Source organism: Ornithodoros turicata, unplaced genomic scaffold (assembly GCF_037126465.1).
Source record: "Ornithodoros turicata isolate Travis unplaced genomic scaffold, ASM3712646v1 ctg00000960.1, whole genome shotgun sequence".
Taxonomy (NCBI): Eukaryota; Metazoa; Arthropoda; class Arachnida; order Ixodida; family Argasidae; genus Ornithodoros; species Ornithodoros turicata.
In genome coordinates this window covers 367,820-373,132 of record NW_026999428.1, presented here as the reverse complement: position 1 = coordinate 373,132, position 5,313 = coordinate 367,820, and positions in this window count along the sequence as shown.

The window sequence follows — 5,313 nt, the reverse complement described above, 5'->3', positions numbered from 1 at the left end:
AAGATGGACAGCTGCCATTGCATTGGTGACTCATTTCTATCCAACTGGTTCAAGAGAGCCAGCGTTCTGAACGGCTTACATGCCGCCGCCTACCGCTATTCACGTAGCCACAGTTGGAAATGGGGAAAAATTTTTTTTCAGGGTACACATCTCAAAACACGCTCTACACAAGTAAAGTTGGCTTCCCCCGGTTGCATGCCTGCGTTAGGTGAAGCCCGTCCCATCTGGCTGCTCGCTGGTTCACAATGAAACTTTTTCACATGCTCTGCCCTACACATACAAGAGATGGCGTCGCTTGTCTTTGCAAAGATGGACAGCTGACATTGCATTGGTGACTCATTTCTATCCAACTGGTTCAAGACAGCCAGCGTTCTGAACGGCTTACATGCCGCCGCCTACCGCTATTCACGTAGCCACAGTTGGAAATGGGGAATTTTTTTTTTTCAGGGTACACATCTCAAAACACACTCTACACGAGTAAAGTTCGCTTCCCCCGGTTGCATGCGTGCGTTAGGTCAAGCCCACCCCCTGAGAACAAGCTTAGGATCGTTTAGGATGTGTGTGTGCTTTGCAGTTCAACCTAAAAATTGTTTCAATCAAGCAGAATGGCAAATGATGCAATGGAGCGCGTTCATTCTTGAGAACGAATTTTGTGACAGAACATAAACAAAACAAAACATTTCAATGTGCAAAAAAGTCATCGTGACGCTAATCAGGAAAGCCAGCACGCGTTCGAAATAAGCAGGAAGAAGCACATGATCGAGAAAACAACGATAGTTGATGCTGTGCAGAGAAGCTGGTTTGAGGGATAAACAGCCTGTATGATCAATAAACCCTATAGAGCTTGGGCCTGTTTTTATTTTAGACAGCGCGCATTCAACACACGAAATTAAATAAATCGAGCAGAATGACAATAGCATAGTGGCGCTATGTGGTGAAGCTCAAGACGCACTGACACTCCAACGCTTGAAGTTAAAAAAAAAAGAAAACTCAACCCAAGCTGAGTATGAAGAAACACAATTGCTCCGATCAGAACATTCTGTTCAAACATAGCCGGCGTACACGACACAGCTCGCACTCCTGGAAGCACTCTTAGAAATATAAGTCCAAGGCACAACGTCGCACAGTGAACGAGTTCATCTCGGAAAAAATGCGCTCACCTTCGCAGACGGGTCACGAGCACCATGCCGCAATATCTGAAACATGCGGCGCGTGGACAGCTCACGCGACTTTAGCCAGCCCATGCAGTTTTAGACTTCAACATAAGAAATCAACTAAATCCAGCACAAAGCACAGTGATGCTATGTCGTGACTGACGCTTATTAAACAATGCTATGCAGTGAAGCGTCGCACGTACTCAATGTTAAAAACGGACACTCAACCCAAACTGAGTATGAAGAAACACAGTTTCAGATTGCCTTCACAGAACATCCCGCGCCTCCGCGTTCCTTCTCTATACTGGAAGCAGCAATATTAAGATCGTCGCTCTATGAACAAGTTCATCGAGAAAATAGGCTCACCTCATCACATCCGTATGGCGCACGTAGATTCTTGTCGCGCGACGCGCTACAGCAGGGTAGGGAAACACGGGCGCGTGGACAGCTCACACGATTTCAGCCTGCCCGCGCACACCTCACAACATGCGATGACATACCAAAATGTCGCGCGCACCTTCCAGGCACCCGTTACCGTGCCAGCCGCACGGAAAACTTGATAGCCGAAACACAGGCGCATAATATAACCCTCCGGTTGGGACCATCTCTTTTATATCAGTGCTCGCTCGTTTCCGCAAGGTTGCAAGCCCGAGAAATTGGGTCACCTTGAAGATGTGTTGGAGCCATCTGTTTTATATCAAAGAGGCAAATCATGGCCAAACTCTGCGGCGGACCCTAGCGGGAAAAAATGTTGCGTCAAGGTGATGTAACGAGAAACTGGGTCACCTCGTAAATCATGTTTTCTGAGGCCGCACGTATTAAAACCAGTGATCACACCACGCTATGCGACCACCTGCCCATTGCCGAAACAAGCACCAAGAACAAAGGGTTCGCTTATGCAGTTTCCAAATGTCCTTCGGGCGAGCGCGCTCGGGCATGATTGTGTAAACAGAATCGCACCACCCTCCAAGGGCGCATTTGAGTTCCGTCCGACAGTCGGCTGTGGGTCAAGCGCACAACGTGGAAAGTTCTCATTTTCAGTTCATTCGGCAGTATTTCCTGTTTTTAGGAGGGAAAATTCTGTGTTCTGTGATGGAGAAGCTATATAGATAGGTGATAAGGAGAAGGATTATATAGCACGTACTCATCGACTAAGCGAGTATAGTTTGTGGAGACCTCCACGCTTTTTTAAAGCAATTTTATATCATATCCCAAACGCTCTGCGCGATCAAACAGCATTATGGAAAGAAGAAAACTGTTTCACGCATCACGGTGCGTGCGCGTGCTCAATCAAGTTCTGGCTATTAGTAAAAGAAGTTGTTTTGGGTTCCCAGGCGGGTTCTGCATGGTGTTTCCAGTGGATCAGGCGACATCGTAAACTGTTCTGCGCGATCAAACAAGTCCCGCTCCCACGCGCGTGCCATATCATAACTTGTTTCAGCGTGCTCAAACAAGTTCTGGCTTTTGTGGTCGTATGATGGTGCAGATTTGCAAGAAACACTGAAGAGATTCGAGAGGATGATCCTCCGACAAGAGAAAAGTGATGAGCATCGACTTGACAACCGCAAAAGTGCGAAGGCCCAGTGTGTCGTGTGAGATGGATCAGTTCGTATGCAAACGCATGCTGGCAGATTTAGAACGTCTAAACAACTTTTTAAATGGACACGGAGAAGAGAGTGATTTTAGCGACATTTTGAGAGCTATTCCCGTGCGGAGTACTCATAAAATAAGACAGTTTGTGAGATACAAGTTGGAACTGTTGGAGCGATATAGAAACGGAGAACCCATCAGCGAGACAATCATAAATGCCGGGTTTTTCATCCCCGTGGTGCGTGACTACTGGAAAAAGAACCACACGAGCTTGGACATTACCGTCGTCGAGGGAAAGGAACGTGTTGTCTCCACGTTAGAAGACGTCCTCGCTAAAGTGTTGTGAATACCGTGTTTACTGTAAACAATTTCTTCATAATCTTTATTGTTTGTGACATAAAGTTCGCACGAAATAAATGCGGGAATGAAGCAACCACTATATTTTTATGATGTAAACCAAATCCAACTCGCGAACGCGAAATACGCGGCGTATTGCCCACATTGAGGAGATATGTAGTGACAGCGCGAAATCTTGATTGTTTACGTAGATTGAGATCATCCATAGATTTTTTATGCAAATAAACGTTTATTTGCCTGAGCTGTTTCATTCAATCCTTGGGAATATAAACCGACCGCTCACTTGGTAAATCGTACTACAACAACATTGATTCCACCGATAGACCAGCATGCGTAGCAGAAGGAGAGCTTGAAGAATATCTACAGGTACAATGTCTTCGTAGCTCGACCTCCTTAGGACTTCATCGAGATTACGTGATATTTTGAATAGAAATGAGACTCCTTGCTTTCGCTCGATTACGTAGTACATGCGTAAGATCTTGTCCACGGCGCTGTCTACCCTGTCATCCGCGCTGAATCTTTTGTTGATGAAAGCTTCATATATTCCTTCCGGCACCTCCTGTTCAGGTTAGAAGAAGCTTGTTACAACATCGAGGACCGCGCGTCCTACAGAACATGTGATTTTCGTCAGTTCTGTGAAGAGAGGGCAAGAATTCGATTTACCCCTTCTTCTATCAAACACTGTGTCGATGTGCTATCCCGAATGGTGTGCGGTGGGAGCTCGAATTGCACAGCGTGTTGCCTATTTACAGATATAGAGGGAGAGTATCTTCGCACATCAGGCTTCGAAAGTACCTTATTCCCCATACTTTGTTTTAGGGTTACTCCATGTGTGGTTATAAAGATACGCGATGTCAAACGCCCGCGTGGCAATTTAACAAAAAAAATGTGTCGAATCAGGTAGGCTGGACGTTCGAAACCGTCTGTTCATGCATTCAAAAATCTTTTGTGCGGAAGAAAGAGCTTTATTTTACGTGAGGATTACACAGCAGTTTCACTCGATCTTTAGGGGGGCAGCCATCCGGTTCATACATGATACGACAGCATTCATTCCAGAGGTAAACTAAGACGTGCAGTAGATGGAGAGCTTGAAGAATATCTATGCCCGCGATGTCTCTGTAGCCGTATCTCTTTAGGACTTCGCGTGATATCATGAATAGGTTCGCATCTCCTTTTTCTAGCTCAATTTCATGGTATACTCGTAGGATCTCGTCCACAGCATCGTCGACGCTGTCGATGGTGGTGAATCGTTTCCCGATGAAAGCTTCATAGAGACCCCGCGGTACTGCATCTTCTGGAATCCGACCGCAAAACGCCGTCAAAACATCGAGGACCATTCGCCCCGCTGAAAATAGTGCTTTTGATTAGACAGCGAGGATAAAATCGCAATACCTTTTCTAATTCGGCTGTCGATTTCCATAGTGTGTGCCCTTGAATCTCTTCAGTGTTTCTTACAAATGTGCACCATCATACGACCACAAAAGCCAGAACTTGTTTGAGCACGCTGAAACAAGTTATGATATGGCACGCGCGTGGGAGCGGGACTTGTTTGATCTCACAGAACAGTTTACGTTGTCGCCTGATGCGCTGGAAACACCATGCACAACCCGCCTGGGAACCCAAAACTACTTCTTTTACTAATAGCCAGAACTTGATTGAGCACGCGCACGCACCGTGATGCGTGAAACGGTTTTCTTCTTTCCATAATGCTGTTTGATCGCGCAGAGCGTTTGGGATATGATATAAAATTGCTTTAAAAAAGCGTGGAGCTCTCCACAAACTATACTCGCTTAGTCGATGAGTACGTGCTATATAATCCTTCTCCTTATCACCTATCTATATAGCTTCTCCATCACACAACACAGAATTTTTCCTCCTAAAAACAGGAAATACTGCCGAATGAACTGAAAATGAGAACTTCCCACGTTGTGCGCTTGACCAACAGCCGACTGTCGGACGGAACTCAAATGCGCCCTTGGAGGGTGGTGCGATTCTGTTTACACAATCATGCCCGAGCGCGCTCGCCCGAAGGACATTTGGAAACTGCATAAGCGAACCCTTTGTTCTTGGTGCTTGTTTCGGCAATGGGCAGGTGGTCGCATAGCGTGGTGTGATCACTGGTTTTAATACGTGCGGCCTCGGAAAACATGATTTACGAGGTGACCCAGTTTCTCGTTACATCACCTTGACGCAACATTTTTTCCCGCTAGGG